A 23170-nucleotide genomic window follows, 5' to 3' on the forward strand; every position below is an offset into this window, starting at 1 on the left:
TCCTCGGGAAAAAAATACCCCTGGTTTTAAAGGGGAAAATCAAATTCCATAAAAGCTGCTCCTTGGTCTTCCTTCCACTAAAGATGTTGCAAGATGGGAGCCAACGAAGGCCCTGGGTTTGCCTAGAGCTTTTGGGTTTTGCCTCCGTCTTAGAGCTGAATAAACTATTTTGGCTCAGAAGGGGGTTTGGGCTTTTTTGGGGGGAAAGGAGAGGTTTTTGGAGAGCAAAGAATCAGGGCTGGTGGGTGGGCAGGAGGGCTCGGGGAGAGGAGGATGGGGGGTGTGTCCCACCACGCCAGGGACTTCTCCATCCCCAACACTGCAGGTTTTCCTGGGGTTCACACCCAAATTTAAAGCTGGAAATGCTGAGAGAGAAGAGGATGGTATCGAATCATCTGAAAGCTGGAGAGATGCCTTGAGGTGGAGGAATTAGAGAGCTCTTTCTGCCCAGCTTGTCCCGAAGAGGGATGAGGTGTGACTTGATGAGAACGTGTAAGACTTTCCCCAGGGTACAAAATACAGGGTGCTAAAGGGCTATTTAATCTAGCGGAGAAAGGCATGGCAGGAACAAATAGCTACAGCTAAACACATTCAAATAGGAAATAAAGCACACGTTTTTTATAGCCACGGCGATTAACCACTGGAACAAACTACCATGAATGCTCCCGGACCGAAGGCAAGTTGGGGAGATGCTTTCACCAGACACAGTTTGCAGGGATCCGCTATTTTGGCTCAGAAGGGGGTTTGGGCTTTTTTGGGGGGAAAGGAGAGGTTTTTGGAGAGCAAAGAATCAGGGCTGGTGGGTGGGCAGGAGGGCTCGGGGAGAGGAGGATGGGGGGTGTGTCCCACCACGCCAGGGACTTCTCCATCCCCAACACTGCAGGTTTTCCTGGGGTTCACACCCAAATTTAAAGCTGGAAATGCTGAGAGAGGAGGAGAGGATGGTATCGAGTCATCTGAAAGCTGGGAAGATGCCTTGAGGTGGAGGAATTAGAGAGCTCAGTCTGCCCAGCTTGTCCCGAAGAGGGATGAGGTGTGACTTGATGAGAGCCTGTAAGACTTTCCCCAGGGTACAAAATACAGGGTGCTAAAGGGCTATTTAATCTAGCGGAGAAAGGCATGGCAGGAACAAATAGCTACAGCTAAACACATTCAAATAGGAAATAAAGCACACGTTTTTTATAGCCACGGCGATTAACCACTGGAACAAACTACCATGAATGCTCCCGGACCGGAGGCAAGTTGGGGAGATGCTTTCACCAGACACAGTTTGCAGGGATCCGGGGATGTGACGCTGGGGCTGGGATGCTCAGGAGGCCACCAAGGACATAAGGATGCCTTTAAGTTCCTGTGATGGTTCAGATCAGATATTAGGAATAATTTTGACACTGAAAGGGAGGGATGTGACACTGGGGCTGGGATGCTCAGGAGGTCACCAAGGACATAAGGATGCCTTTAAGTTTCTGTGATGGTTCAGATTGGATATTAGGAAAAAAATTGACACTGAAAGGGTTATTAAGCCTTGGAATGGGCTGCCCAGGGAAGTGGTTGAGGCACCATCCCTGGAGGTGTTCAAAAGATGGGTTGACATAGTTCTTAGTGACATGGTTTAGTGATGGGGGGGTTGTATGGTTTTCTTTTGGGTTATTTTTATCAGACTTAGATTGATGGTTGGACTAGATGATCTTAACTTAGGTTGATGATTAGACTAGACAATCTTAAAGATCCCTTCCAACCCAGACGATTCGATGATTCTATGATTTTTCTCTTCAAAGCAGGATTACTTTCTGCAAGAAACATCCACTTTCACTTCAACATGGAAATATGGGGGGGGAAAACCCACAGAAAACTTCCATATGTAGCAAGTTGAAAATGTTTCAAGCCTGAAATGCTAATGCAAATGTTTTTATGGGTTATAAAGCCCTGATTTCTCACGCTTCATTCCCTTACTCTGGCTGGCCTTCCCAGCCAAGCAAACCGTACCAGAGCCATCAATTCAAAATAAGAAGAAAAGTGAGGAAATCGGTCACAGGGCGCGAAAGGCGAGGGAGGGACCTTCAAAAAGCAGAAGGAAACCATCCTGGCCCCGCCGGCGCTTCGCACCTCGGCTGCTGCCTGCCTACAGATGTATAAATCATACAGGTCAGGTAGAGGGGATCCTTCCAGCTGGAAGCGATTCAGCAGAGATAAAAGAGAGCTGCAAACCCAGGGACGTCAGTAATGCCACCTTTGATTAAAAATTTACCATCCTGAGAGCTCCCCTCCCTCTTCCAGGGGCTCCCACATCCCCACACAGGCAGGGATGCTCCCACTCCCCCACTGCTCCCAGCCCAGCTCCCACCATTCCTGGCCTGGGTTTTTATTTTGCAGGGGGCTGGGAGGTGTATTTTTTAATTCTTAGTGGTGAAGGGGAAGCCTCATCAGGAAAAACTAATTCTGGTCCACACTGGTATCAAGTCAAAGGGGTCAGTGAGTCGGGGCCTACCCATTCAGGTCCCACCTCAGCTATTCCACAACCGTAAAAAGAAAGTAATTCATTTCTCTAATGGATCAGGCCTACACAAAAAATGGTGGGAGGGGAGGAAGCCATGTACAGATCAGCAGGTTGGGGAACTTTAATTGCTTTTTATTCATTTAAGCTTTACGGATGTGATGACACGCTCCGTTATAATACTGCAGCCCTGATGGGATGAAGCCTGTTCCTGCCTTTCCAAAATACCGAATTAACAAGACAAAGGTTATTTATTTCTTTAGCTCCTGTTTAAAAAGCCCAGCACCACATCTCTCCACCAGGGAAGGGGGGGGTCCTGAAGCCTGTCTGCTGAGGAAGATGAAGGGCTCCACCACAGAGGTCCTTGAGGACCTGGCAGAGCCCCCATCACCAAGTCCCCCCTGCAACACCTTCACAAAAACATCCCTTCCACCAGCATCATCTGGGCTTTTCCCAGAAACTTCCAGGAGCCATTGAGGGAGAGGAAGGAACCATTAAAGCAGAGGAAGGAGCCATCGAGGGAGAGGAAGGAACCATTAAGGCAGAGGAAGGAGCCATCGAGGCAGAGGAAGGAGCAGAGCCCCCAGCTCCCACATCTCCTGGCTGCTGTTTCTTCCCTAAGCACCTCTGGGCTTTTTGGGGTTTATTTTGACACGTCCACTCATCTCTGCTGGGAAAAGCTTCCTTTCAATTCTCCTTTCATTAGCTGCTCCTTAATGTTTCATATTCCTGCCCGGGATCCAGGGCTTAGCGTTCCTTCTGCCAAGTACCCTCCCACAGACCCCGGGATCAGGAGAGAAGCATCATTAGAGTAAAAAATGGGATAAAACCACAGAAACGTGATATCTGTGGGAGATTTTTTTCTTAGCTTTTCCTGCTTAGGAAGCCCCTGAAAAGTCAGGCCTTGCAGAAATCATCAGAACTGCCCTTCTCCTGCTCTCACCTCCCCGTACCGGCTTCGGGAGCGGGGCTGTGGATGCTCGTGGTGTGGGATGGGTCCTGGCTGCATCCCGGACACAGGAACAAACCCAGCCCTGAGCCCGGAGGGAGGCAGGAGGAGAGGCCATGAGAGAAGGAAACAGCCTCCTCCCTGCCCTCTCTTCCCCCTCAAAACCCAATGAATTTGGGCTTAAAGATGCGAGACATTTACAATTATAAACTGTGATTTGCATTTTCTTTTCCTCCTGGTTTGGGAAACACAGGTCGTATTTCTAGCTTTTAACGGGAATCACGAGGGCTGGAAACTTACTGTTATTTTTTACGACGATGATTATTATTATTACTATTTAATGAAGGCTGAGATTCTCACACAATAACATAACTCCAAGCACTGGGGGCTTCGTGGAAAACACCAGCGAAGCCGGGAGGGCGGGTAACACAGCATCCACAGAGGTGTGCAGCATCCCATCCTGCCTGGGACCCATTTGGCTGCGTTGCCAGCCCCTTGGACCAGTAGCCCCCAGCAGGGTTTGCCCTGGAGTCGATGTCCCAGCCCCACAGTGAGAAGGGGGACCGCTCTTCCCACCTCCCGCCAGCGCTCCCGTCCGTCTTCTTTATGCCTTTCGGGATGTTACACTAATTGTGATGGATGCTCTCTTTGTGCTTACACAGGGAGGGAGATGATGAAGCCTTAATGTAAGGTAATATGTCTATTAAAGATTTAAAATAACCAGCGCGGCTGGTGATTCCTCACTTTAACGGCAGCTCAGCTTATCGGCAGCGAGGGGAGCAGCTGGGGATGAGGGTGGGATGGAGAGGGATGAAGGCTCAGCCCATCAATGGAAACATGCCTGTAATTGCAGCAAGTCCCCAGGATTTCCCTGTTTTATAGATACCCGCCTTCAATTTGGGGCTATTTCATCCTCGCCCCCCCCCCCCAGCTTCCCCTGCTGTAAAACAAGGCCGGCGCTCCCTCCCTCCACAAAATTATCTCCACTCCCTGTAGGTGCCATGGCAGAGAAAAGCTAATTACAGCTAATTTTCCAGCGTGGGGGTTGGGAACAGCTCCAGCTCCAGCCGGCGCTGCGGGGCCAGAGCACAGGTTGTGTCTGAGTCGGGGGCAGAGAGAAAATTATTCTCTTCGCAGCCGATAAATCCAGAAATTTTTAAAGGGAGATAGACGTGAATGCATAACTTTATATTTATGCTGTCACTTCTCCAGCTGTGCCTGCGTTCCTTTAATGTATATTGGAAAGTTTACTCCAAAATGATCCAGTTTAAAGATTTTTATTTAGGAGCTAAAATGAAGAGTTAAACTGTCGCTATTTTCCCCTCTTCTTCCAAGAGCTTTTATGACAATGTTTTGAATTAAAAAAAAAAAAAATCCCTCCAGGCTTCTAATTGTGCGAGTAAATCTCATAGAAACATACAACTTATTTCTAAATGCTATTAAATTTAAAAGCTAATATTACAGCTAGCAGACTCGACAATTTATACAGGAATTTGGGAGCACTGAGCTGTCCCTTCGCGTTACTGCGGCCGATGCCCAAAAATACTCTCACAGAAGGATTTTACCTTTAACAGAAGCAGCAATCAGTGCCCTGCACTGCCCACCCCCAGCATCCTCCCCCCAGCCCCCTTCCCGTTTTTCTCGGAGGGTCTTTTCCATCCCTTTTGGGACAGGCTGAGCCCCCGGTGCCGCACCAGGCACCAGCCCAGCCTGGTGTTTGCCAGCTGAGCTCTCTGAAACCAGCTCTAATCCCTTTGAAAGAGGGCTCTGCCAGCACTAATCCCCCTGCCCGCTGTGCCAACCTCAGGCAGATCTGCTGCCTCCACGGTGAGGAGGGGAAAGGCTGCGTGACTGCGGCACCACGCGACGTGCTGGCCTGTAAAATAACTTCTTTTTCCACGCATTTTTTCTTTTTTTTGCCTGGGAAGGTGCCAGCACTTGGCACAGCAGGAGCCACGGAGCCCCTTCCCCCGGGCAGGGCGGCCACACTGAGAGTATTCACACCCACAATGCAACGTATAGGAATTTATCAGACCCTTGCACAAGCTCAGCATCCCCTTCCTCCTCTCCAAAATCCCCCACCACGATGCTCAGTGTGGAGACAGGCTTTTATTTTCAGCTTTGGCTGGGGTAGGGCACGCAGCACGTCGTGGCACCCCACAAAAGCAGCTGGGGGCTGTGTCCGAGCATCCCCCTCCCCACGGCCGGGATGTCTCCCTCTCCCCCATCCAAGCCAGCAGACACACAGAGGTAGCTGCAATAATTAGAGTCTCTCCAGGGTTCAGGGCCTCTTAATTGCATCCGAGTGGGTGTTGCGGGTGATAGGAGGCTCCCTGCTCCTTTGCCCTCCTGCTACGGCTGCAGGAAGAGGGTTGAAATGAGTTTTACTGGAGAGTTTGGGGCTGGAAACCCATCTATCTCCTCTCACACCAGCTCTCAGGGCTTATGAATCTGTGCTAAATTAGTGCCCGTGACATTCATCGACTCGTCGCCTTCCAAGCCAGAAGGGAACATCAGCACCCACGGGCTGACCTCCTCCGCTCCACAGACCCTTAAATCTCATCTCCCGCCCCAGAACTGAGCTTAATAGGGTGCGTTTGGCAAAAGCAACCTTTCCGGGGAGTTTGATGTGGAGAAAACCTCCTGCTTCCCCGGGGGGGTCGAGCCAATTCATCACCCTCCCTGCAATAAACCCCTCCAATGGACCCAACATCTCATGTGAATGTGGCAGGTTGTGTCTTCCAGCCATCGCTGCTAAAAGCTTTATATCTCGTTGCCAGTGTCCTTTTATCCGGCCACCTTTGGGTCTCAACACCTCCATCAGGAGAAGGAAAAGAAAGCTCTGCCCAGGGAGAGCCATCCACAGGGATTGGGTTGGGTGGGAGAGCTTCTGTATCACGAACGCAATAGGCTGCCCATCGTCTTGCCTTGAGCAAGTTAGAAAAAGTCAAGCAAGATAGAAAAAGTCAAGCAAGTTCATTGAGTCAGCTTTTTTTCCTGCTAACGATGACAACAACAACAACAAAAAAAGCCAACGACCCAGCAAAACCAAGAGAACATCCACAGATTCACCCAAATGCGTAAAATAGGAGCAGTCGCGGGAAAGGAGAAATACGGAAAATAAGCAAAAAAGTAAAACCACAGCATCTTGCCTTCTCTGCGGTGCTTCTCGACGGGTTTATATGGCTGAGACTCTTGTGCATCCCACCCACAACCATTCCCCACGGAGCATCCGTGCCAGGATGAGGGGACTCACTGGATCCATGGGTACACACTGGATCCATGGATCCACACTGGATCCCACCCGAGAGGACGCAGTGGCCCTGGTGGCACCAAACTGGTGGCCAGGGTCCCACTGGGTGGGAGGGTGGGCAACAGAGCAGTCGCTGCCCTCCCTGCTCTCCCCCAGGGGTGACACACACAGACCCTGTTTCTATGCACTTGCCTCAAATAAACTTTATATTTCCTATGCAAACACAATAAAGACGACATAATGACTTCCTGGAACATTCACATTTTAATAAAAATTATAGAGGGGAAGAGATATGATGTGGCACCTGAAATTGAAACCCAGCTATTTCTTCCATCTTTATCATCCAAAAAAATGTAATATTTTGACATTTACAGAGAGCTGCAGCATTGTGATCTTTTTAAATGTATTTTATCTTTCCCTGTATGATATTAGGCAAGCTCTTCTCCATTTTCTAATTTCATTAACTGGCACCGAGAATAAACCCCTTTATTTCCCCCTGAATCCACCCACTCAACATCTTTTTCTTCTTTCTTTCTTTTTTTTTTTTTTTTTTCCCATTCTACAGAGATCTATATGTAAGATGTTTTTCAAGCATGATTGCTCAGAGAAAAATTACAGGGGAGAGGAGCACACAAAGCAGCTGAGTGTGTGAGAGGGGCCGCGGGGAGCCAGAAGCATCCTGTGAGCTCGGGGAGAGGGGTGGCCAGGTCTCCTGGGGGTCTTCAACCCTCCCGGGGGGCAGCAAGGGAAAAAAAAAACCAGAAAATCTCATAAGAAAACAATTCCAAGTGGGAAAGGCTCAGGCTGGAAGGGAAAATCACTCAAATCCACGCTGGGAACTGGTGGGATGGGGAGATCAAAGCATCAGGAGGATGGGGGACAAGAGGAAGGGGAGAAAAATGTTCTCCCCCCCCCCAGGAATGGGTGCAGAGACTGCGTGCCAGCCCTGCTAGAAAAATCTCTTAAAAAAAAAGGACAGAAAATCTCATAAGAAAACAATTCCAAGTGGGAAAGGCTCAGGCTGGAAGGGAAAATCACTCAAATCCACGCTGGGAACTGGTGGGATGGGGAGATCAAAGCATCAGGAGGATGGGGGACCAGAGGAAGGGGAGAAAAATGTTCTCCCCCCCCCCAGGAATGGGTGCAGAGACTGCGTGCCAGCCCTGCTAGAAAAATCTCTTTTAAAGCCCCTGATGTGCTTAAGCAGCCCTGTGATATACAACGAGGTCTGAGGGATCTTTGTCTCCTCTCGCTTGTTTGTCTTTAAGGGAAAAATTGCAGTTCTTGGCAATGAGAGGTTTTATTTCCAAACTTAGAAATACCGGGGATGTCAAGGCTGCTTTTTCCTGCAGGAGCCCTTGGAAGGCTCAGACGGATGGATCGTTGCCTTGAACTTTAATTAGGGGGGGAAAGAGCTGAAGCTTTCAGAGATGCACTTTCATCCAGGAGATCTTCAGCTCCGGAGCCGAATGGGTGCTAATAAAAACAAGTGTAAAACAAACCCCATTGTCGGTGCTCACGGTTTCCAAAGCAATTTATCTGCATGATCCTGTCACAACTGCCATCCCCGCAGGGCTCACAGTGTCCCCTCTCCCCATATCATCCAAACCCACTGGGGGGTGTCTTTGTTTTTATAGAAAATAATTCTTTTCGCGCACTTTACAAGAGAAATATAAAGAAGAGATGTTCAGTGGTACCCAAAGACGCAGCAGAAATACCTGTGCTGGCCACGAAGGGGGGGATTTGCTGGTTTGAGGTGGACCAAGGGGAGTTATCTGGGGGGTTTAATGCTCCACATCACACGTTGGTGTAGGGACAGTGCTGTCCTGTGATGTCCCATCACAGTCTCTCTGATCTGCCAGAGCTGAGCTCAGGAAGAAAAAGTGCCTGAACTGAGGAATCAAAGCTCCTGAGGGATGGGAGCCGTGTCCAGATTGTGTTTTCCAGGAGCAGTGACCCAGCAATTGTCCATCAGGACCCTCCAGTGTCCCCAGAGCACTCCACGGACACATTTACCCCACGAAGGGGGGGATTTGCTGGTTTGAGGTGGACCAAGGGGAGTTATCTGGGGGGTTTAATGCTCCACATCACACGTTGGTGTAGGGACAGTGCTGTCCTGTGATGTCCCATCACAGTCTCTCTGATCTGCCAGAGCTGAGCTCAGGAAGAAAAAGTGCCTGAACTGAGGAATCAAAGCTCCTGAGGGATGGGAGCCGTGTCCAGATTGTGTTTTCCAGGAGCAGTGACCCAGCAATTGTCCATCAGGACCCTCCAGTGTCCCCAGAGCACTCCACGGACACATTTACCCAAAAAAAAAAGGCGGCAAAGCTGCTGAAAATCCACCTGCAGCTCCTCTGCTCGGCAGCAGGAACTGGGCACCGCAGGCAGGAGAAAAAAGGTATTTGGAACCAAAAGGCAGAAACAGGCAGAGCTGAGCTGAGAAAACCCACTCCGAGTCCCTGGATCTGCATTATACCCACCACGTTCACGGCTCTGCAGCCAAAAAAAAGACATCAGGGAATTAGAAAGACTAGTGATCTTGGAGGAGGAACGAGAATGATTAATGCTGTAGAAGGACAGGGGTATGATATGGCGAAGTAATAAAAGAAATACAGATGAAATAAAATCCTCCCTTGAAGTCTCATTCATCCAGATCTAAAAAGGTGGAACCTTGCCACCTAAATCAGGGTTTCCTTGGCCAGAAAAGCAGATAGAAAAATAGACTGATAAGGTGCCTGCTCTGTCTCCCTCCCTTCGTGCTTCCCCTGGCTTCTACAAAGGCTGAGCACCCCAGTTAGGGACTGCATTTCCTGTTATCCATCACCCCAAAAGTGGCAATAAATAACAGGGATGGGTCCACGAGAAGTAGAATTTCTGCAGCTCTGGCTGCTGGGAGGGCTGAGCTCCTCCTGCAGTCCTTATTTTCAGGAGCCCCATGCTTTGGCTGACCAGCTGACGATTGGGATAAGGGGATAATCCAAGGGGCAGATCTGTGGGGCAGCTTCCTCCATAAAGAGCCCAGGCAGGCTGGGGACAGAGCAGGTCTCCATTCTAGAGGAAATACTGACAGCCCAAGTTATTCCCTGGCTCCACATCAAAACAAGGGAGAGGGGTGATATTTTCCAGAGAACGGATGCTCCGGAAGGTGAGGTGATGGAAAATCGAAGTGCACACTCCCTGGGAAATGCTGGCATTTACACCTCCATCCCCATCCACAATAAACTCGGATTTTCCAAGGCAGCTTTTGGAAACCCCACTCGACGGCTGGACTTTGTTCCCAAAGCCAACCAACCTTCCCTCCCCGTGACGTAGACATATTAAATATAAACAGTCAATTCGTTATCAAATCTCTATTTCTCTATCGGGTCGGAGTTGCAAAGAGAACAAATTGGAGCAATACACTCGAACCAAAACATTTTTAGTTTTCTATTACTGCTGGCCCCGGGCTCTGAGCCTTTGAATCTCGCTGGCCGGGATGGATTGCCTCTTCTTCTTGGACACCAGCTGGAAATCCAGCTCCTCCACCTCTGGAGGAGGACAGCAGCTGGATTTACATGTTGGGGGTCCCAGGAGGGGACTGGTATTCAGGGGGGATGAGTTTTTTTTCCCCCAGGGTGAGGAGTAAAGCAATTCCTGCTGCGCCCTGGGATGCCCATCGATCGCTGGCTCTGCCTTCCCATGCTACGCACGGCTGCGCAGGGACGCGGGTTGAAATCAATAAGACAAGACTCTTCTATTAAAGCAAACATAAAAACCTACATTTTTTGACGAGTCGGGGACGGGGGGGGAGAGTTTTTGCAGCCGGGGAAAGCAGCAGCGTGGTGGCACAGAGAGCTGTGCCCTGTGCTTGCCTCCTCGGAGGCTCTCGCTGAGCATCCCGAGCCCACGGTGCCATGGCATGGGGCTAAACCACCCCGCTGCCAGGGACACCCTCAGGAACCCAAATTCACCATCCTTGCAGCTCCACCTGAAGGTCACAGAATGACAGAATGATATGGGGTTGGAAGGGACCTCTGGAGATCATCCTGTCCAGGTCCATCCAGAGCAGGTCCCACAGGAACATGTCCAGGTGGGTTTGAATGTCTCCAGAGAAGGAGACCCCACCACCTCTCTGGGCAGCCTCTGCCAGGGCTCTGCCACCCTCACAGCAAAGAAGTTCTTCCTCATGTTTAGGTGGAAGCCCCCAGCCCACACTAGATTTTAACCTGTATTTTCAGCAGCGATGGGCCAGTACAGCAGCCCAGCATGTCCATTGGCTCCTGTGGGGAAGGGATGGGTGTTTGATGGCCAAGACACGCTGCTGTGGCCATCAACTTGCATCTGCACAAGCCCAATTCTCCCGTGGGGAAGGGATGGGTGTTTGATGGCCAGGGCACGCTGCTGTGGCCATCAACTTGCATCTGCACAAGCCCAATTTTGCTGCCAGTCATCTCCTGCCATAGCATTACCAGCCCGAGCATCCCTCCCTGCCTCAGTTTCCCCGGGGAGTCGCACGGCAGAGGCTATAACAGGGTTTGCATCCACTCACACAAATTTTTTCCCAGCAAATCACCAACTTTTTGCCACTTCGTTCCGGGTGACAAACCTATTTTCCCCAATTTGCAAAGCCAAGATGGGCTCTGCTCTGCACCCTCCCAGAGGGGAGCGTGGGCAGGGATGGGGGCCGGTCTGTCCCCATGAGCTCTGTCCATTAATGTCGGCAATTGGGTGATTTATTGCCACTATTTGTGTGGCCGTGGAAGACAAATGGAGTTAATAAAGCCACCCGTCCCTGCCAGAGGCATTTATTATAAGGCTGGTGCAATTCTTTCCTTTCCATCCTTGCCCTGGATTCAGCTTGGGCAGGAGAAAGCGCCCAGGAGGTGCCTGGAGCATCTCACCCCAAATCTCCTCTCAGCCCTTTCAGCGCAGGAATCCCACAGGAGATGGACACAAGACACAGGTAAGTTCCCAGAGATGCAGCCCTCACAAAGAGAAAGCCTTGGAGCACAGGCAGAGAAGTGCATCACCCTCTTTTGCTTGTTCTCAGGGAGCTTTTTCTTGCTTCCTGAGGCTTTGACTAAAATTTCAGGAGGACAGAGGGAAATCCAACAGCAACGCAGCATCCTTCTGCCCGGGCTGGACCTGCTTGGGGCATCCAAGGCTGTTCCTGCAGCTTTCCCAGGATGGAAATCCAATGAAAGCAGCCACATACCTAACAACATGGCTCTGATAAGGATCTTAATAATTCTATTCCTGCTAATCCTCACAAATTAGTAAATACAGCTTCATCCTATTTGGAGATATTTCACTACCCAGGGGTTTCTAATAAGCCGATAGAAAGAGCGAGCCAAAGTAGCTTCACTACCCATTCTTCTGAAGAGCAGCATCAGGTAGTGTGTCTAATAAGCCCTCCCTGGTCCAAAGGGAGCCTCCAATCAATCCATATCAGGCAATTCCCCACGTTACTTTCCATTTACCTCTTTGATAATCCCCTCCAGCAGTTAATCAGTGCTCCGCATTCAAAGTCACTTAAGTTCCATTGGATTTTCCTAATGTTGTTGCCATGTTAATATTTAATAGCCCTTGCGCTGTACCTTCGTGGAGCCAACGGATCTGGGGTTTTGCTCAACAAGGGCTTTTGTTGCAAAGCAAAGCTGATGAGTCCCCAGGGTGGTAGATCCTGGGGAAAATGGGAATACGATCCAGCCAGCAGTTGAGGGCTCGCTGACCTGCCTGCTGACCCCCCCGACGTTCCCTCTGCTTTAAACAAACACCCTGAGCCCCCCCCAGACATGGAGCAGCAGCACAAGGATTCAATTCCAGCACCTTCACCTTCTCCTCCAGCAGGACAGGGTGAAACAGCCTTAGGAAAACCAGAATTTGGTGGATTTGGGGTGGGTATGTCTTTCTGACTCCACCATCTCAGCATCTTCTGTGGCTTTCCTCCCTGCCAGGTGTGTCCCCAACCCTTCCCCAACAAGGCCGGGCCCACAGAAATGGGGAAGACATTTATGGCAGGAAATCCATTATCCAGCTGTAACGACGACTCTTATTAAATATGAATTGTGAGATAATGAACATTTTAATTTTATGTATCCCTCTCTCTTTCTATTTCTCCCCCTCCCCCTTCCTTTTAAATAAATATTTAAGCATCTTTCAAGCTGTGTTAGAAGTGCGGAGAGGAGCAGGTTGATTTAATCTCCCATCCCTCGCTCTTTGCCAAACAGGAAATCTCTCATCTGCCTCTTTCACAAATCTTTGCCAAAGGAAGGAGGGAGGATTAGAGCTCACGAGGAGCCCGTCCATCACTTCCCTCCTTTCTCATATTCTTTTGGAAGTCCTTCAAGGAATGATAGGAAGACGTGATTCATGGTTTTTAATCCCTCTTCTTCCCTTTTCACTAGTCTTATTAACTCTTTGGGACCTGAACCCAATGGAGATGCCCTCAACTTCTTCCTCTCATTGCAGTGGAACTTCCCCTGCTCCAGCTTGTGCCCGTTGCCCCTCGGCCTGTCCCTGGCAACCACGGAAAAGAGTCCGGCTCCATCCTCCTTCAACCCACCCTTGAGATCCTTGGGAGTGTGAAGAAGGTCTCCCCTCAGCCTTCTCTTCTCCAGGCTCAAGAGTCCCAGCTCTCTCAGCCTTTCCTCACCAGGGAGATGCTCCAATCCCTCCAGCATCTCAATTGCCCTACGCTGGACTCTCTCCAGCAGTTCCCTGGAGAGTTCAACCCTCTCTTGAACTGGGGAGCCCAGAACTGGAGGCAGGATTCCAGTTGTGGCCTCCCCAGTGCAGAGCAGAGGGGGACAATGACCTCCCTCCACCTCCTGGCCACACTCTGCCCTACGCAGCGCAGGATCCCATTGGCCTCTTGGCCACAAGGGCCCATTGCTGGCTCCTGGAGAGTTTACTCTCCACCAGGAGCCCCAGATCCTTCTCCTCAGAAGTGCTTTCCAGCAGGTCCATCCCCAACCTCTACTGGTTCCTGGTGTTCTTCCTCCCCAGGTGCAGGACCCTACACTTGCCTTTACTGAACCTCATGAGGTTCTTCTCTGCCCTGCTCTTCAGCCTGTCCAGGTCACACTGGATGGCAGCCCAGCCCTCTGGAGGGTCGGCCAGTCCTCCCAGTTTGGTATCATCAGCGACCTTGCTGAGGATACATTCTGTCCCCTCGTCCAGGTCATTGATAAATATGTTAAACAAAACTGGACTATTGCTGCACAGGGCAGCATCATCTCATGGTGCAACACGAGCAGGGAGCAAAACCCATCCTTAGCAGGGCTTATAATTCAGGGTTTCACTCCCTCTGTGGTGGGGAAAAAGGAGAAACGCCTTCATTTTTGCTACACTTGAAGGTGAGGCAACATCCCCCACTATCATCCTACTGCAATTTTGCAAGCTGGCATCCCTCCACCGAGCCTCGGTGACGGCCGGCGCGGGCAGAGGGGACATCACAGAGAAAAGCATTTTACTTTGCCACTAGTTCAAGTTAATAGCACGGAAATGATGAGTTTTCCCAGGTCAAGCCCACAAGCTGCAGCAACTTGATTGCATTCAAGTTGTGTCCCCGTATCTTCACATCATTTTGGTTCCTTCCCTTATTTAAGAAAAATATTATTACGTCTAATTTAAGTTATTTCTTCCTTTCAGTTTATGCTGATGAGCTCCCATTCAGTTCCTGTGGGTGCTTTTACCAAAATGAGAATTACAATATCAAAATAAAAATCAGCTAATGTGGTAGAATAAATGGCCCAGAGAGCATCAAAGAAAACGTACCAAGAGTGAATAATAAACCATCGTAATTCCTCAATTCTATCTGTCCATCCATCTAGCTATCTGTAAGACAGGAGGAATCTCAATTAGCTGTTAAAATGATATTTATGAGTATTTTATGGGCATTGCAGGCCTCTTTCAGCTCCCAAAAGCTCTCGTGACACCGCGCCGATCCAAGGACAGGGAAGCAAATCCAGCAGATTAAAAGATTTCCCAAGAAATAAGATGTACATCGGCTGCCACAGCGGGGGGGACAGTCCCTGGCCCCCCAGGAGGGACCTGGCTCATTCCCACCGGGATCATCCCCACGTATCAACGGGGACCCAATGGAAGGAAAGTCCCAAGTGCCCCATTAACCCCAGTGTAGGTAATTACCCTCTGAGCAACCAAACCACTGACCTCCCTGCTCCAGCTCTCAACCTCCAGAACAATCAACAACCCCAATTAGCTGCAATTAAGAAGGATTACAACGAGTCTCCTGCATGCATCTTTGCACGCACCTATTAAAATCCCCAAATTTTTATTTACAGCCCCCATGTACGCATTTGCGTGCGCGAGGCAGGAACACAAAAGCAAAGGGCTTCTTTTTTGCTATTATTTGTGTTGAGGCTTTACATCAGGCTCTTCTGTCTGCAGCTGATTATAGATGTCGAACTGAATCCTAACCAGAGACAGGAAGAGAAATTAGGAACGAAATAAATAAATAAATTAAAAATAAAATTGTAGAGGCTGTAATCCCCACTGAACAGCCTCGCTGGGATCGCTCCATAATGAATCCGGCTTCTGCTGCCATTACTCGCCTTTTGTTTACCTAACAGTTTGACAATGCATATTTATGCAAATTGGAGCCCGCCTGTTTTGGTTTTTTTTTTTTCCTGTTCATTAATTAGCATCTCATTCTGGACCTGTAAACCGGGCTCGGCGAATTTGTCTAATTTGATCAACAGTTTGAGACTCCTCTCTCCTCCACCTTCCTTCCCCTCCTCTCCCCTTCTTGGGTCTTTAACAAGGTTTTGGGATTGAAGGCAAACTGCCTTTCGTGACAGGGACCTCAGGGGGGATGGGAGGAGGGAAAGAGGGAAGTTGAGAGAAAAGCGAGGCAAAAAAATGAGTTTTAGGAAGAGGTGAGCAGCAGAGTTGCACCCAAACCTGCATAAATCTGGTTTTCCCTTCCAGTTTCTTACAGTAGCGATGCTATTGATAAGACATTCTCCAGAAAGCCTGGTGGGGCAGGGTTAGACCCCATTTTGGTGAACAAAGGGGTTTTAATGTCCAAAAAATGAATAATAAGGATGAAGATGGTCCCATCCTTGTGCTAGTGTGGTACCAGTTGAGTCAACACATGCCCAACAGCCACAGGTCTGGGATCTGGGCACGGGATGCTCCCCTGGGCTAAGGCTGGTGGGGGGACCCATGAGTGTGTATCCCTCTCCTGATGAGGATTTCTCCCTGTTGTCACCTCCCTGCTGTCACAGCAGGAAGAGAATAAATCTTTACAGGACGGGCAGAAACATCGATCTACTCCCAAGAGGCTTTTACAGCTCAGTAGGTGCCGTGGGGAGCTGGTGTGTTGTGCCACCAGCTCTGCGGTGCTGTGCCCACAGGAGGGATGGATGGGTCTTTTACTTAAATGGTAAGGGAAAAAAGATCTAACAAGATTTTTTGCACCTCTGCTGTGAGGACAGGCTGAGAGAGTTGGGGAGGTTCAGCCTGGAGAAGACTCCAGGGAGACCTTAGAGCCCCTTCCAGTCCCTCAAGGGGCTCCAGGAAAGCTGGGGAGGGACCCTTGATGAAGGAGGGGAGCTCTAGGAGGAGAAGGAACAGTTTTCAACCAAAAATTAGGAGATGGAGATGAGATTTTGGGAGGAAATTCTTCCCCCTGAGGGTGGTGAGAGCCTGGCCCAGGTTGCCCCGAGAAGCTGTGGCTGCCCCATCCCTGGAGGGGTTGAAGGGCAGGTTGGAGGGGGCTTGGAGCAACCTGGGCTGGTGGGAGGTGTCCCTGCCCAGGGCAGGGGATGACACTGGGTGGCCTTTCAGGTCCTTTCCAACCCAAACTGTTCTGTAATTCTATGATTCTTGCTGACCTTAAGACGCACCAAGATATAAATGACTCCAGCTAACTCAAGTTGATGGGGCAAATTTCTGGAGGAGATGTATAAAGTATCAGTGAGCAACCACATTACACAACCTTGCTGATCTTCTGTTTCCAAAAAAGATGCTTCTTAAACACCTGATGAGCACCAAGTGACAACCACGAGGGTCACAGCCACATCTTTTGGCCCAGGTGAGCTTTGGCAGAGCAGAGGGAGCTCCATCCTGGGCTCCCAGTTGCATTTCCCTTCTCCCAGTGCTTCTCTCTGTCCTCCGCTTCCCTCAAGGGCAATTTCTTTTGCTCGATTTACACATTTGTTTACAAATACATAATGACTGGGAGGTGGCGGGGGGGGGAAGGACAGATGCCCACCCACCACCCGCAGAACAGCGGCGCCTATTCCTCACCGCTGGCCTCTTCCAGTGTTTCCTCTGCAATTTCTGCACACACACAGCCACGCAAAATGGGCCTAAACACTGCAATTTTCCAACCATTTTCATCCAAATTGTCAGCAATTTCCCAATGGCCCCGGCACCAAATTGCCGGTGAACGCTCGGTAATACCCTGCGGCTGCTCGGGCGGCCGTGGGCAGGGGGAGGGAGGGGAGGGCCAGGGGGATGCAACGGCAGCAGCTGGACACAAAATCCCCCCAAAATGGGCTGGAGAGGTCCTTCCCTCCCTCCCTGGGGTGTATTTTTTTTTGCCATGTGTTTCAAGCCCCCACATGGCAAATCTTCCCGGTTGGCCCCGAGGAAGAGGGTTTGTCGGTGTGATATCCACGACTCCAGGATGCCAAAATTGAAATAGATCCTGATATAAATTGGGGAATAGCTCCTGTGGTGGGTGCAAAGATGCTTTAGTACCGTCAGACCCCGATTCTGCCTTAAACAGGGGTGGTTCTGCCCCAGGCTGGGTGCTCCAGGGACTCAGAAAGATGGATTGAGGTGCCCAGACCTGCAGGGACAGAGCTCCATGACACCGTTTTCAGGAGATGACCTTTTTTTCGGGTGCTGGTAGGGATACTTCAAGGAAAACCACAGCCATTGCTAAGCAGACATACTTGGGAAGAAGGAGAAGGGAGGCTTTCCCACAGAGCTGCTCATCTCCCCACGGCAAAACCACCTGCTTTTGGAGAACTACAAAGCTCTGGAGCAGAACATCCCCCTGCTCCAGGCCAGCTTGGAGGAGCAAATTATGGATCACACACCAGACGGTGCCACCATCCCCATGCCACCATCACCCCCTCTTTTCCCTGCCTTGATATTTTAATGGGAAGCTGGGTTTGGGTTCATGCAGCGCCCCAGGGGTTACCACTCACACGTTTTTAGTCCCCATCCTTCTCCCACCACATCTTCCTCCTCATACTTATTTTAAATTCCCTGCACTGCCCAGCCAGATAAACCCCTTAGATATTTATATGTTTATCACAGGTGGCCTCGGTTTCAGAAACTAATCACGCTGCAGTCAGAAGGAATGTATTAATAATTATAGAGCACAACGTGATAATTACTACCAAAGCAGTCTGAAGAAACCCTTTTGTCTCTCCTCTTCTGATTAGGCAGTTATTTCACCAGCGACTGGGAAAGTCAACAAGTGTCAAGTATGGTGGTTAATTCCTGAGCCGATAGCATTTATTAAAATTGCTAATGAATCTAATAATTAAACACATAAATATAAGTTACCTCAGGTATTAAATCTAATTATTGGGCCAGCGAAAATCAATTTTTGTGCATATGCATAATAATGCATGGGCAAAGTTAATTAGAAATGTCCAGATCAATATTTGAATAATTCTTAACTAGTGGAATCCCTGTCTGAAGAGCGGGTCTAGACGCTGTGAATAAGTTATATTTCAGAAATAAATGCCTCCTCCTAATGGAGTTTATCCTAGTAAATTAATAATACTCCAGTAAATCTGCAAAATAAATGACAAACCTGTTTGCCTGAACATTGCCCTTAGGGAAATCATTAATATCCTTTGTCAGCAACCTCCGAGGTCAGAGCCAAAGCTCTGCTCCAGCTCCCGAGCGGCACCGTTTCCACTGAATCCCACCTTCCCCGTGAGACTGAGCCCCAACCAGCTCTGCCCCGTCCCCCCCAGGCTCCTGCAGCCCAGGCAAAGCTCATCTCCCCACCTCCAGCAACATCCACCGGTGGCTTTTCCCCATCCTTGGGGAATTACGACCTTGATTAGAGTCCAAGAGCCGTGCTGGTGTAAATCAGCGCTGCTGATTGATGCTCTCCCGCATCCCAGCCCAAACAACAGCATTAAATTCGGCAGCACCGACTCTCACGGAGCCCTCCCAGCCCGAGAAGAAAACCCCAGCTATTTTTTTTAAAGGCAGCTCCTCTGCTTTGCAAGGAGCAAGGAAGGATCCTGACCCCGATACCTGGGGAGCAGCAGAGCCTGGCAGCATTGGGGGTGGAATTTTATCACCCTCCCTGGCGAAAACACAACATCCATCCATCCATCTCCTCCGCTGGCTCCTCTTACCAGCACAGAGGTGGTTAAAGAGGAGAGGGAAAGAGGAAAAAAAACCAGCACAACAGTTCAGTTTCACCTGGAGATGATGCTGCACAGCTTGTTTTAACACGGCGCTAACAGGAGTCTCCACCTTTTCCCTCCCCGCCGCCCTGGCACGCTCTCCCCTTGATTATTCATCTCGGCTGAAGGGAGATAAAACAGATGTAATACGGCGCAGAACTCCAACACACATCTTAAATCATCTTGTCTCGCCGTGGCTCCTTGGCACGGGCGCCGAGCGATGCCGGTGGAGAACCTGGCTGAGCTGTTTTGGGTGCACATGAGTGATTTGATTGCCGGGTTCCTCCAGCGCGCTCCTGGCACGGGCAGGGAACGCCGGAGGGGAAGTTACTCAGTCATGGGTGAAATCCTGATGGGCTCTGAGTTACACCGGGGTAAACCCATCCAAGGGTGACTCAATTGAGATCAATGGCCCCGCGTTTCTGCTTTCCTTCACTCCCGAGAAAGGCCTGGGTAATATTTTTGAAGTCACAAGTAATAGCCCTGATTTTCACAGCTGACGGGCAAAGCTGATCCACCCTCTTCCCAATCTTTTGCACGATGCGTTTTCTGAAACCAGTGCTTCAGCGAGATTATTGCAGATGAAACCATCTTTTGCTATCATCTCCCCTCATTGCAGTGTTTAAACCACGCTGTCGCCCAATTTTGTAACCTTGGCTCTCCAAAGTAAAGCAAAAGGAAAAACCATGGGGTGATATATTTGGGGGGTCACTCGAGCCCCAGATGCAACATGAGCATCCCTGCGCTGAAACACCCTGCCATGATGGCAGAGGGGGTCACAGGGAGCCTGCCCCCTTCCTTCCAGGGACCTTCTGCCTTATAACCTTGGAGGAAAAAGAGCTTTGAAAGGAAAAGCTCGTCTCTGCCTTCCCCAAGAGATGGCCACCCACAGCATTGCGTTCGTAGCCACACGCACAAAAAAATCAGTGCCTGGTCCCAAATTCCCACATCACAAAAATATTGTATAGATGGATAAGGCGGGCAACAGCACAGAGGGAAAAGAGAAGCCGGGATGAAGTGAGATGCCAGAAGCCACGGAGATGTGGTCCATGGGGACACAGCACTGCTCTGCCCCGGTGTGAGAGCAGGACGGAGCCTGGGAGGCACAAACAGCATCACCTCGGGCTGTGGTTCATCTCCCGGAGCACTTTTCCCTTCATTTTACACTTGTCGGCCACTTTGCAGCCAGCGAAGCCTGGCTCATTAAGAAAGAGAGGAAGGAAGGTGGAGTGGAGATGATGCTAATTGTACAAAGCCCGTGGAGAAGGGTGGTGGTTCCCTGGAGCCCTCCTGGACGGTGAAATTGAGAGCTCTGTTTGGAGTGTTAAACAGCCCAGGAACAGCCCACTGAGCAAAGCCACCAGAAAATGGGTGTAATCCAGGACCACTTTTTCCTGAAGTGGTTTTTATGTGCTAATCAAAGGCAGAGACACAGCTGCTGCGGCTCCCTGTAATTACAGACACAGGGAACAGGTAATTCGGGAGTAAATTGGGAACCCAAAGGATGTTCCTGCTGTCGAGTGGGCACCAGCAGCCTGGGGAGAAAAGCCGTTCCTGGAAAGGGCTGAGCTGCTGTGGAGGTGGGCAAGTCTAGCCCTGGGTCATTTTGGGGACTGTTCATTCAGAAGTGATTCATAAAGGCAAAATCTCCACTTCACAGACACGCCAAGTGTGTTGGAGGCACCTTGACCAGTGTTAGAGACAAGCCAGGAGGACAGCAGAAGTCGTTACGCCTCAGTCTACAGTGGTAAAGTAAAAAAAAAAAAGCCCCAGAGACCATAAAGCAGCAGTTTATTGAGCTGTTGGCTTCTCTAGCAATTAATTCTCCATTTATTAAAACATCTATTTGTCGTTTATTTACCCTCCATGTGCTGTTTATAAATCTGTTCTTAATAAAGCGCAACCAGGTCTTAACAGAGTCTCACCAGGGCGATGAGGATCTGGAGAACATCGCCGTCAGCGATCTACACAGGTTCTTACAGATCTTTTCCATCTTTTTCTACAGCAGCTTCCCTGTCTCTATTTGTTTCTGTCTCTCTTTCGCTCTCCTGGGATAACACCATCTTTCAATCTACTCTGACACATTCGTTTCCTGAGGGCAATTTAAACTGAGAATGATTCCCTGATTGCTCACTTTTCCTCCTCCTCTCTTATTCTGCAGGGGTTTTTTTGAAGGATCATAAAATAACATGTTTAGAAATAATTGCATGATAGGGATGTTTTCTTGCCACGCGAGCACTGCTCGTTGCCTCTCCAGACACTGTGTTCTCAGCACATTTTCGGGGGAGGTTTCCCCCGATGGCAATAGCAGGACCTTGGTGAGGAGCTGCTGATGGAGAGCGGTGTTGGGCCATGGAATAGCGATGCTGTTACTGCTCCGTGTCCAAAGGAAAGGTCCCACCTGGGCAGGGGAGGGGATTTGGGATCAGATTTGACCCAGTATGAAACCCTGAGCATCCTAAACCCATAGGATTTTCCACGAGGATCCGGGGCAGACAGCTCTGCCCACACTGGGCTCCAGCCCAGGCACCGGCTGAGGGTGGCCAGACCCAGTATAATCCCAAATTAAACTGGATTTCTGGAGGTGGCGGAGACACCAACCTCTCCAGGGCTGGCAGACCCTGCTCACTTCACCACGACATCAATTCTACTCAAGAGCTCAAGAGTGTTTCTATTCAGTTGTAAATTTATATGTATTAGATTATATACTGCAAGTGCAAATAAATTCCATGTATTACCCAAAAGCCGTTTGATTTAGTCCTCAATAACGAGCAGGTGTACTTTAAAGCAATACATACTGTGGGAAACAAGAATTATGAACGCGTCTAGAGTTTATCCCCTTTCCTTTTTCTATTTTAACCTTTTACAGGCCACCCAGACACCATCATCTCCTAATAAATACCCTCCCCAACACAGCCATCATCTAACTCATTACGGCCACCGACGCACGTGAATTATGTGGATAAGGTTCAAGGAACTACAAAGGTATTTATGGCAGGCCATACTGTTTCTTAGGAAAATATTGATTTGTTAACAGCGGAATGACAGTGTAGCTATTAAATCAGCCCGGTCTATCGTACGCTCTAGAGTTAACAAAAGAGGTTTGTTGATTTTTATTTATTTTTTTTTTTTTCAAAATTCTGTATTTATTTTATTTGCCAAGCACAGAGGGGTGAGTGGAGGAGCACGGGCACGAAGCTGTACCTGCAGAGCCTGAGCCCGGGCCTCTCTGCTGCCTAAAAAGCCGTGCAGGGACCCATTATTTTTGTCTCTTTAATCTGCCGTGGATCAGGAGTGACTGTCCCCATTTGGGCAGGAGTGGTGTCACCAGGAAAGGTGTGGGCAGAGTCACACAATCTCAGTCATTAGAGCATCCCTGATTTACAGTAGCGGGGGCTGATCCTTCCCCTCCCCTCAGCCCACAGGCAATAACCTTGCGGAGGGCAATGCCATTATCCCGGATTTATGCGGCTATAACAGAGGGAAGAATCTGCCCCGCCTGGGATTTTTTGGGAGGTGGGGAGAAGCGAGGCATCACAGCACCATCTCAGGACTTTGGAACTGCCAAAAGAGGGTTTGCGGTTCATTATTCCCGTGTTAAGGCCTTGGATAAAAGGACAGCAGCCATGGTTGGGTGTGGGGGTTGGTTTTTTGGTTTTTTCCTTTTAGAGAAATACAACTTTCTTCTTTTATTGATTGCTTGCTTTTCATTTTATATCCTTTCCCCTAGCCTGAAATGAGAAAAATGAGTCCCGCCACAGGCTCTAAACTTTATACTCCCTCACTATCTTCTCCCTTATCTAATGCCAAGCCAGCAAGCAGAGGCGAGAGCACGCCGGGTAGCGCTGAAGATTATGCCATAAAACCTGGAGATAAGGGCAGGGACCAGCCGGGGGGGACGGGAGGTACCTGCCTCCCGCCTCCCTCCTCCCCTTCAAAGCCAGACTTTCAATCAAATCCTTAGCCCTGTGAATTTCTTTCCTTAAAAAATTTGATAGCGAGGACCATGTTTCCCTTTGGAGATTGGGCTGCAATAAAGCTGGGGGGATGAAGGGTGACGGGGAGGGGGGGGGGGGGAGGAACAC

This window comes from Calidris pugnax, unplaced genomic scaffold, assembly GCF_001431845.1.
Source record: "Calidris pugnax isolate Ruff unplaced genomic scaffold, ASM143184v1 scaffold280, whole genome shotgun sequence".
NCBI lineage: Eukaryota > Metazoa > Chordata > Aves > Charadriiformes > Scolopacidae > Calidris > Calidris pugnax.